The sequence below is a fragment of the Aethalodelphis obliquidens genome, unplaced genomic scaffold (assembly GCF_003676395.1).
Source record: "Aethalodelphis obliquidens isolate GAN/ISIS:26980383/991018 unplaced genomic scaffold, ASM367639v1 scaffold19, whole genome shotgun sequence".
In the NCBI taxonomy this organism is placed as follows: domain Eukaryota; kingdom Metazoa; phylum Chordata; class Mammalia; order Artiodactyla; family Delphinidae; genus Aethalodelphis; species Aethalodelphis obliquidens.
The window spans coordinates 14,920,196-14,932,473 of NW_020837963.1; positions in this window are offsets into that span (position 1 = coordinate 14,920,196).

Genomic DNA, 12,278 nt, shown 5'->3' on the forward strand with positions numbered 1-12,278 from the left:
TGAGGATAGAAGCCGAAGTTGTGAGAAGTTTATTTATACAGAATACGATGTAACAGACACTTATAAACAACTGCAGATCAAACAGATAACATTTTGCCATACTTTGTTCAGATTTATTTTTTTTTAAATAAAGAGTTTCAGGGACTTCCCTGGTGGTCCAGTGGTTAAGACTCTGCTCTTCCATTGCAGGGGGCATGGGCTTAATCCCTGTTTGGGGAACTAGGATCCCACATGCTGCATGGCCCAGCCAAAAAAAAAAAAAACAACAACAAACAGTTGTTTGTTATTACAGAGATAGTCAAAGTAACTCTCCACTGTTCATTTTATCCTTTCCATCCTTCCAAAGACAGCCACTCCCTTGAAGCTGGTGTGTGCGATAGTGAAGCAAGTTGTTCAAAGTATTAGTGCTTAATTTGGATCTGAAGCTGCTTGTTTCTCTGAGAAACTGAATTTAACAGGGTTTCCCCTCCCCCACTGCTTTGATTGCTTTGCTTCTTTCAATTGTGGTAAAAAATACAAAACATAGTATTTATCATTTTAGCCTACGTATGCGTATAATTCAGTGACATTATATTCACGCACAGTGTTGTGTAACCATCATCACTATCTTTTCTAAAACTTCATTGTCCTCCCCAACATAAACTCGGTACCCATTAAACAACAATTCCCCTTCCTCCCCTCCCCTCAACCCATGGTAACCCAATTCTACTTTCTGGCTCCATGAATTTGCCTCTTCTAGGGACCGTGTATAAATGGACTCATACAATATTTGTTCTTCTGTGTCTGGTTTATTTCACTTAGCATAATGGTTTCAAGGTCCATCCATGTTGTAGCATATATCTAAATTTCCTTTTTATCCTTTTTATGGCTGATGATATCTTTGGCAGGCTTTTAGCATCATAAAACCTTACTGCAACAGTCATAGTGTAGTTACAGGGGCACAAGGAGTGAAAACCCTGGTGACATCTTCTGTCACCCTCTTTATAGTCCCATATCTATCTCCCGTAGTTCCCAGCGCAGATCGATCTTCATAAATACTTCTTGAGCTGCTTCAGTAGCATCACCTATAAGCCATAGTGTGTTGATATGGGAAGGCAGGATCTTGTTCCTAGCCATGTATCAAGACCCTGGAAGGCTGCCAGCCTCCTGGCTCTGAGGCCATGCTTGCTGCAAATTCTCTCTGCCCGGCCGAGTGGGCAGGTGCAGAAGATGGCAACTGGATATCAAAAACAGCTGCTGCTTGCTGACCGGAAACAGGGCCGTCACAAGCAGGGGGTCAAGGAGAAACATTTTGCTAATGGTTTCCATAACTTTCCTCCTTGAAAAGAAATAATCTTTAAAATGGCAGAGCCCCCCAAAAGATAGAACATGAAATATAGTGGTTGTATGTAGGATTTTAGAACTGTGCATTCTGTGGCTTAATGGATGGATGACGTTTGAAGTTTCAGAGACTTGAATTCAGTAATAGTACAGTTTAAAATCACTGGGTCATTTTACCTCCAAAGTTGTTGTATTTTAGAAGAAATTCTGCCTCACTTTCTGGGTATCTTTCCTCAGAAGAACTAATGCTTAAAAAATATTTTCTAAACGTCTTAGAATGAGATATTACTTTTGAAATGAGAAAAAAGGTTAATGAAAAGATTCATTTTCATCCTTGTTGTTAAATGTAAAGTGACTTGTGCTTTCTGTATTAGAACCTGTCTATTTCCTCTAGGTGATTCCTTTTTTTTTTTTTTACATTTTTGGCCAGACTGTGTGACATGTAGAACTTCCCCAACCAGGGATCGAACCCGTGCCCCTTGCCTTGGAAGTGTGGAGTCTTAACCACTGGACCACCAGGGAAATCCTAGGTGGTTCCTAATACCAATAACAGTAAACAACTTTTTTTTTAAGGTTTCGTATATGCCAGTGCCTGGGTAGGCATTTTATATACATCCTTACTTAGTGTCCATAACTGTTCTATGAAGTAGGTGATATATTCATTATCATTATACTTGTATTATAGATGAGGAAACCGAGGCTTAGCATGGTTACAAAATAAATAGCAAAACCGTGATTCAAGGCAGGCATTATCCAATGCCAGTTACCTTATTCTTGGTCACTACACTGCATCACGTTATCAGAGGAAGTTCAGGATGGAAGGGTGACTGGAACAGTCTGGTCGAACACTTCTTTTTACAAATCAGGACTCTGAGGCTCTGCCCTATGCCCAGTGGGCTGGTTAATTGCAGGGCCAGAGCTAGAACTGGAGTCTCCCAAGGCCAGAAGACCCTTGTGCCTTCCTACAAGATTGCTTGTGTTGTCTTAGAAACTGCTCTATATCCAATGGCTTAAAAACCAAAACTCTTGTAAATACTAAAACCTAAAACAGTAAGTTGAAAAAGGACAAGCTGGCAGATGAGGTATCATGACCTTTCTAGAAAGCGATAGATGACTTGATATTTCAAGGTGTTTGCTAATGTCGCCACCACATTGTTAGAAGAACTTCTTTCTAAAAGTTTTTTTAATTAATTTTTTTATTGAGGTATAGTTGATGTACAATATTATATGTTTCAGGTATACACCATAGTAATTCACAATTTTTAAGAGTTATATTCCAGTTATAGTTATTATAAAATATTGGCTGTATTCCCTGTGTTGTACGATATATCCCTGTAGCTTGTTTATTTTTAGAAGCACTTCTTTCTTCACTGCATCCTATTTGCCTTCTCTTCTCTCTTCCTCCCCCCCTCCTCTAGTTCCTCAGGCTGCCCTTTAACAGCAAAATACCCCATCCCAAAGGCAATGCCTTTGTTTAGATGATGCTGTCATCTGATTAAAAGTAGGTCCATCCCTTGGACCTACTACAGAGAAATCAAAGCAGAATCTCAAAGCCCGGACCACCCCTCCACCGCAGTTGGTAATAATAATCCTTAGTTCTGTGCCGGCTGTGAGAAACTGAAGCAATTGTGTTTCAGCAGTAAGATGAGTCCCTAGGTAACCTTTGTTATTTTTTCCATATTTAGTGTTACTGTCCAATGTATTTTAAATTTGTTTTTAGTAGCTAATTGGATACTAAAGCAGTTTAGCTGCTGCTGTATTTTAGGGCACAGAGGGTGGGTGGGATGGGAAAGGATGAGACTTTAGGCATCTCCTTAGAACGGATGGAGTTTATGTTCAGACTCTGGTAGTCAAGGCACTTCTATTAATTCACTGACATATTCCAGAGGCCCAGTTTTTTTGGAGAAGACACACAGGAGCCCAAGGTCAAATGCTGGGGTGGCTAAATGCTGCTGCTGGAAAGGAACAGCAATTGGTCTCCCAAGCTTGACTCTTTCCTTCCGAGGAGGGTGTGCCTGGAACCAGATGAGATCTTGCAGCTCTGTGAGCCCAACAGCAGGGCTACCGCAGGCCTGGTGGGTGAGAGGCACAGCTCGCTACAAAACACACACACCTGGACGTGACAGCAGTGGCGGTTTCATCTGCAAAACAGGAAAGCCTTATATAGCAAAACCTCAATTAACAGGAAGCTGAGAATCCAAATCCCTCATTGACCAGTGACTCTTGTAACCAACTGATCAGGCTTCTCAAATAATTGTACTTCATGTTCCTGCTGTTAAAAAAAAAAAACAAAAACCTCAGAGCTCAGTTTGCACCCACTTTCAGAAAGTACAAGAGGTCTTCTGAGTTGCATTGCTGTATAGTACTTATCCCCCAGCTTCCTCTGATCATTTTGATTATTAATATCCCTTTGCTTCAATCACACTGTTTATCCTATAGCATTTGTATAGTATGCATTTTAATAAATGGCTTCACATTTCCTTTTGAAACAAAACAAAAAGTAGGTAATAATTAAAAACACACTTTTCTGCTAAATGTAGCCCCTTAAAGGGTCCACAAAAATTGGTTTGTTCTTTTCTGACTGCTAACGACCTCCATCTCTATAAACTGCAGTAACTTCATGTAACCCAGTGTAACACTGCCTTCCCTGCCACACCTGAAATGCAGCTCTGTATCTGCAAGAATATTTCCCCTTTGTTTGTTCTCTGTCTCAGCCCCATCCAGCCTTTGGTTGGAAGGCTGGTGGAAAACTCTTTTTTTTTTTTTTTTTTTTACTGCCATATTTTCTAAACGCATTTTCTTACAAATGCATCTCCTAAATATTTTGGAGCCCATCCTATTTCTTTATTTTCTCTGGTTCTAATTCTGTTCAGTTCTTTTTAAAAATTTTAATTTGTATAATTGTAAGTTGTCCAATTCAGTGGCTTTTCAGTATATTTAGAGCTGTACAGCATCACCACTATCTAATTCCAGAACGTTTTCATCGCCCTCCAAAAAATTTTGTACCTAGAAGCAGTCACTCCACATCCTTCTCTTCCCCTAGCCCCTGGCGACCAACAGTCTACTTTCTCTCTATAGATCCATGTATTCTGGACATCCCATATAAATGTAATCATACCATATATGATCTTCCATGACTGGCTTCTTTCACTTAGCATGGTTTTCAAGGTCCATCCATATCCATACGTATACATCCATATGTATCAGTACTTTGTTCCTTTTTATGGCCGAATAATATTCCATTGTGTGGATGGACCACATTTGTTTAGCCATTCACCAGTGGCTGGACACTTGGGGAATAGTCTCTCTATTACTAAATTCCCTTGCCTCCTTGATTCTTGATATCTTCACTTCATTGTATAAGCTATACCATGTCCAGGATTACTTTCTTTTTTCTTTTTTTTTTGGCCGCCCTGAGCAGCTTGCGGGATCTTAGTTCCCCGACCAGGGATGGCACCTATGGCCCCTGCAATGGAAGCGTGGAGTCCCAACCGCTGGACCGCCAGGGAATTCCCCAGGATTACTTTCTTAAACAATTCTGATCACAGCACCTCGTAGTAAAAAAACCTGTGAAGGCTGGCCAGTGGTTCACCTACAGAAAGAAGTCCTCACCCCATCCTCCTGTTTTAGTCTCCTTGTCCCTTATTTCTTTCCACAGATGCCCTACCTGGACAGATTCTCATGCCACGCACCTTCCCCATTTTGGGTCTCTGCTCTGACCAGAATAACCTCCTCCCTGAACGAATGGTGAATTCCCTCTAGCCTTCCCTTTGAAGCCTTCCCCAAGGCCCTCTGGGAGAACAGATGATGTCTCAGCACTGTCTACATTTTCCTTAATTAAAATGCCCACGATCCTGCATGGTAAGTATTTACCCCTCAATCCTCACTCCTGCATGTAGAGGAAAATGCATGTTTCTTATTCCACTTCCTGGTGTTTTCTTCTGTAACTCACTCAAAGATACATAATCAGTGATTATTTATTTCATGTGTGTACCTTTGTTTAACCTTTATTATGAAACTCTGATGGAGTAACTTAATGTGCCCAGCGCTCAGAGTTTCCACTGGGAAAATGAAGTCAGCTGCTTTGTAACGGGGTGTCACATCCCTCCAGGAAGAAGAGCAGAGGAGATTATTTCAGGCTGTGACTACTGCCCCCACCTTCCAGATGATAACATGTTGGGTTTTTTTTAACCATATATTCTTTGGATCTCACGTGGTCCAGGGATCTGCAACTATTGTTGTGCTCATTTGAAAACAACTGGAAAGGGAGACCAAGAGTGCTTGGCTGATTTGCCTGTCTGGGGTGGTACAGCTAGAATGAAAGACTCTCCTACTGCCTTTTGCTGCCACCTCCTAAGGAAGTAAGACCTCGAAGGGAAGAAGAGAAACTCTGGACTTGATCATACAACTCCCAAGGGGAAATGGCCCCGAATAAAGCATAGTTTTGTGTAAGTTGTGTGTGCAAGAAGGAAAAACTCTTTTTTCTTCTCTCTGTAAAGGCATATTTATAGATGCATTCCCTTTGGAAGTCTGAGGCACAGAGAAGGGAGCAAAGCAAGCCTTTCAGCCCCTCCCCCTCCACTGCCGCGGTCTGTTGGGTGCTGTGGGTAAAGACAGCGCAAGGTGCCTGATAGCTTTCAATTGTTTCCTGTCCTCCAAAGCAATCCACCCCACACCTGTGAGCAGAGAGAGGTTGCTGCCACCAGCTGAGGGCCTCTGGGCTTAAAAGAACCAAGGAGAACAGAAGACGGACTTTAAGCTGGTCATTATCGACATCAGGGACGTCATTTGCAGGGCCCAGTGCAAAATGAAATGGGGACCCCTTGTTCAAAAGGTAAGAAGAATTTCAAGACAGGAGCATGAAACTCAGCATGGGGACCTTCTGAGATGGGCGTAGGGGCCCTGGCTGGGTGGCACGTCGGTGAAGCTGGCCCTGGGCAGGGTTACATAACACATTTATTCTTAGAATCACCTATCACAACAATAACAACATATATTCCAGTCAGGAATATGAACCAAAAAAAAAATGTTGCCTTAACTTTTTTTTTTTTTTGCTATAATGTGGCTTATATATAACAGTTGTACCAGACACAGTTCTAAGTGCTTTGCAAATCCTCACTCGTGTTTTTCTTCTTGAAAACTCTGTGAGGTAGGTACTCTTAGTATAATGGTCATTTTATGGATAAGGAAATAGGGGCATAGGAATTCAAGTAAATGTCACCAGTCTTGTTGAGTCTGCTTCTAACCACTGTATACGCTGCCTCTCTGATCAAAACAGGACCTATATAGTTTCTTACAAGACTCTGCATCAACATAGTTTGGAAGATGAAAGGTTTGAAGGGTGTCTTTTTTTCTTGTTGTTGTCCCTAAAAGAGAGAGCGTTTAATTAATGGCAGGGATCTGTAGAGAACTCCGTGGATCTTTTAGATTCCTGCCACCCAATCTGTCTATGTAGATTCCTGCCCTAAATGTACACTTTCTTTGGGCCTCTTTTTAAGTCACAACTATTCAAAAACACATCTGAGGAACAAACAAATATATAAAAATGCATCCCTCAATGAACAACATATCAACAAGTATTACTACTCCCACCTCTGTTCAAATAATAAGATAGCCTTCAAGCAAAGCACATAAGATCCTTAGCAAACAAACCAAAAAATAAACAAACAGCATTTAGTGTAGCTCGTGAGAATGCCTTTCTACTCATTGGTCAGGAAAACAACTAGCTTTTTTTTTTTTAAATTTATTTTATATTGGAGTATAGTTGATTTACAGTGTTGTGTTAGTTTCAGACGTACAGCAAAGTGATTCAGTTATACATATATCTATTCTTTTTCAGATTCTTTTCCATATGGGTAATTAAATAGTATTGAGTAGAGTTCACTATGCCATATAGTAGGTCCTTGTTGATTATCTATTTTATGTATAGTAACAAGTAGCATTTTTGAATGTGAAGAAAAGAAAAGGTTAAATTGGGTTTTGTACTATAAAAAAAGAGTGAAGTATAAAATAAATTTTAGAAAGCATTTTATTCAAAGTGCTCAAATACGAAGTTATGGGGTGTATCTGTAACAGACTGGAATTCTGTGGTTGCTTCATCTATTTGTTTACCTTTCACAAGATGTTGGATCAATGCATTGTTTCTGCATTTTATTTACCTGTGTGTGTGCTTTAGTTTCCTGAAAGGGAATTAGGAATGTGGATTAGAGCCTCACTGATGATAAGACAGCATTTTTTCATTGAATCTGAACTGATCCAAACCAAATGATATAAATACCTTGAAGGATATTAAAGAAAAAGAATCTCACTCTATAAAGATATATTCAAAATATGTTTTCCCTAAAAAGTAGCTACTTCAATGCCATTAAAAATTACTTGAAAAACACTGAAAGCAGGGAAAGATGCCTAGAGTTTTTCATACACTTTTCCCACCCATAACCTTGGGTTTTGGGCCTGCATTATGCTGCATTTGTGTAAAGCAAAACGGTCACCACAAGAAGAACATTTTAAACATGCCAGAGATTTCCCTGTGAGTCTGTCATCTTCAACCGTTTTGTGGTAAATGGTTTCCAATCGCACTGACTCATTTTTCAAGCCTCTCACCTCTTCCCCTTTTCATCGTTCCTCCATTTCTCTAGCATGTGAGGCCATTACCTATATAACGCTCTCATCAGAACTGCATTTTGCAAAACACTCTTTTCTAATAACAAGCTTAAAAAGAAAGAAACCCACCTATCCACTGACCCATTGAAACTTCTAATGCGGGGGGATGGGGGGTGGGATTTAGAGAAATAGGTGAGGGAGATTAAGAGGGACACACTTCCAGTTACAAAATAAATGATTCATGGGTATGAAATAAACAGTATGGAGAATAGAGTTAATAATGATGCAATATCTTTGTATGGTGATAGATGGTAGCTAGATTTGTCACGGTGATCGTTTTGTAATGTCTAGAAATATTGAATCATTATGCTGGGCACTAGGAACTAACACAGTCCTGCAGGACCAATTCTTCCATTAAACCTTCCCAAACTAAAAAAACAAAACAAAACAAACTCATAGAAAAAGAGATCAGATTTGTGGTAACCAGAGGCAGGGGTTGGGGGAGGGGAGAATTGGATGAAGACAGTCAAAAAATACACATTTCCAGTTATAAGAGAAATAAGTACTAGGGATGCAATGTACAACATGATGAATATAATGAATACTATTGAATGTTTTATATGAAACTTGTTCAGAGAGGAAATCCTAAGAGTTCTCATCACAAGGAAGAAATATTTTTCCTTTTTCTTTTATTTTGTATCTATGAGACAGATGTTCACTAAACTTGCTGTGATCATCATTTCACGATGTATGTAAGTCAAATCATTATGCTGTACACCTTAAACTTCTACAGTGCTGTATGTCAACTACATCTCAGCAAAACTGGAAGAAAAAAATTAAATATCCAACAAAACAAAACAAAACAAAACAGTTTCCAATCGGAATAACCCATCCTGGGTTCTTATGTCTTCATGAAAGTTTCAGTCGAGGAGGCCAAGGCTGCTTCATCTTGAATAATATATTATTAATTTTTATTAAAAATTATTATTATTAATTTTTATTAAATAAAATTAATAACATATTAAATATAAATTAACAATATTTTATTAAATTATTAAAATTATATTATTATTATTAATTTTTATTAAATAAAATTAATAATATATAAATTTATATAATTAATAATACATTATTAATTTTATTAAATTATTAAAATTATTATATTATATATATATTTTTTGCTGCATTGGGTCTTTGTTGCTGTGCTGGCTTTCTCTAGTTGCGGCAAAGGGGGGCTACTCTTCATCAGGTGTGCAGGCAGGGGCTCAGTAGTTCTGGTTTGTGGGCTTAGCTGCTCCGCGGCATGTGGGATCTTCCTGGACCAGGGCTCAAACCCGTGTCCCCTGCATTGGCAGGCGGATTCTGAACCACTGCACCACCAGGGAAGCCCCATGTTCTGTTCTTTCCTTGACTTGCCAGACTTGTTGCAGGAAAGTCAACTGACCCTTGGGGACAATATTTCTTTCTTTCTTCTTCTTTTAATTGGAAAAGTTAAAAAGAAAGACAATGGAACATAATATAACAAAAATTAGCACACACAAGAAAATATCAAACTTTTGTCATTTCTTTTGTAAAATAAATAATGCTGATTAAGCTTCAGTCCCCTTGGCCTCCTCCCTGATCTAATTTCCCCCTGAAAGCCACCACCATGAGGATTTCGGCATGGTATCTGTCAGCCCATTATTTTACTTTAGGTATAAACTTATATTCTTTATAAACAACATATACTATTGCTTGCGTGATACAAACATAGTATCATGTCTTGCCGAGATCAGATTGAACTACCTTAATCTCTGGGGATAAGAGAGGATGAAATTTCCTTAAACTATGACCTCTGTTTTAGAAACTGTTCCCTGGAATGTGTAAAATAGGTAAACAATAATACTGTATAGCACAGGGAACTATACTCAATATCTCAGTATCTTGTAATAACCTATAATGAAAAAGAATCTGAAAAAGAATATATATATATATATATATATAAAAAACTGAATCACTTTGCTGTACACTCGAAGCTAATACAACATCGTAAATTAACTATACTTCAATTAAAAAAAATTTTTTTAAAAATCTAATACTAGGAGAAGTAAACCAAAAACAAACAAACAAAAAACCCAGCTGTTCCCTGGAGCAAATTTTAATTTCTGGAATAATCAGAGTAGTAAATCTCTTCTACAGACAAGGATTCTGGAGGTGAACTGTTTTGCCGTGGTGACTTTACAAGGTTCTGCTAGAAAATAAAATGGGGTTGGGATTACCTCTTACCCAAGATCTGTAAACTTGAGGAAATCTTGCTTTGGAACATTTTTGACATTCGATTTTTCTGGCAAGTTGATTTTTTTCTGCAGCTATCAAAATCTTTAGGTGGTCACACAGTGAATACATAAACACTTGCTATATTTTAAATCCCTGGATACAAGATGTTATAGTAGTCACAGTTTTATCTGTCCAACGGTAGACTTTTTCATGTTAGTGTGACACAAGTTTTAGAAATAAAATTAAAAATGCAAATTAGTCATAGTATTTATAAACTCACCTTTTTTCCTTTTTTATTAGTTATCTATTTTATACATGTTAGTGTATCTATGTTAATACTAATCTCCCAATTCATCCGTCCCCCACCCCGCTTCCCCCCCTTGGTGTCCATACGTTTGTTCTCTACATCTGTGTCTCTATTTCTGCCTTGCAAACTGGTTCATCTTTTTTCTATATGGAAAAATTTAATGATTGTCAGAAATAAGCACTGGAATTAAAAGTTCCTCAAAAGTATATAGTTCTATACTTCAGTCTTAAAGAAACTCTAATAGTACTATGAAAAACAGCTGAATACCTTAATACTTTAGAATGTAATGTCACGTCGCATCAAGTTGACTTAAATTTGGTGTGTTAGTAAATCTAGTAGTCTAGTGCCACCCTGTGACTGAAATGCTCAACTACATCATGTTAGGTTTCAGTAAGAACTTTATTTCTTTAAAGTATTCATTCATTCATTCAGTTCCTGGCGTTATGGGTAACTGGATTGACAGTGTCTACCAATAAGCCATCCCTGCTTTCCCAAGACTGAGGGGCCTCCAGGGACACTAGACTCTTAAGGTTGAAAACTTAGGACAGTCCCAGATAAACCGGGACCAATTTGTCCCCTACCTACTAAGTACAAAGCACTGTCTGGGCACTCAGGATGTAGCAATGAATAAGACAGACCAAGTCACTATTTATGGAGTGTGTGTTATTGTTGGAAGGGTACACAGATGCTGTATAGTCATGTAACATATCAGATATAAGTTACACAGGTGACTAATTAGGCTAATGTAATTGAAAGTCTCTTCGTGGCTCTTTAAGGTTGAGTGCTTGTGATGGAGGAGGTGACATTTGAACTGAGACCTCAATGACACAGAGGAGTTGGTCACATGAAAATAGAAGGAAAGAACATTCTGGGCAAAGAGAAAAGTTAGAACAAAGTTCCTAGGTCTGGGATAAGCTTGGTGTGGTTAAGAAACCCAAAGGAGCCGAGGTGACAAGTTTAGTGGGTGTGTTAGTTTTCTAGGGCTTCCTGACAAATTACCACAAACTAAGTAGCTTAAAATATCAGGAATTTATTGCCTCACATTCTGGAGGCCAGAGGTCTAAAATCAAGCTGTCAGCAGGGCTATACTTCCTCTGAAGACCCCAGGGAAGGATACTTCCTTGCCTCTTTCTAGCTTCCGGTTCTTGCTGGAAATCCGTGGTGTTCCTTGGCTGGTAGACCCAGCACTCCAGTCTCTGCCTCTGTCTTCATGTGGTGTTGTCCCTGTGTCTCTGTCTTTACTTGGATTTTTCCTCTTCTTATAAGGTCATCAGTCATTGGAGAAGGGCATCCTGTGTTGATATCATCTAAATTGGTTACAGCTGCAAAGATCCTATTTCCAAATAAGTTCACACTTACAGGTATGGGAGGGGTGGCGAGGAAATCAAGATATCTTTTCTGGGGACACAAGTGAACCCACTGCAGTGGACAAGGCTGGAAGTGGTACAAGAGGAAGCAGAGAGGTTGGCAGGACCCAGATCACACAGGGATTTGCAAGGTAAGGTAAGGAATGAGCCTCTTGGTGAGTTTTCAGAAGCAGAGAGATGTGATATCATGGTCCTTTAAAGGAAAGATGACTCCTATGGGGAGGTGGACCATAGGAGGGTTAGAGTAGAGGAAAAGAGGGCAGGAGGGAGTTGGCAGGGCCGGGATTACAGTGGCAAAGGTGAAGGTGGAGAGAATAGGACAGAGTTGGGATGTGTTTTGGAGATAGAACTGATAGGTTTTCTGAGGGACCGAATGCTGGTATGATTAAAGAAGTTCATCAAAGAGAACGTTAGTGTTTTGAACA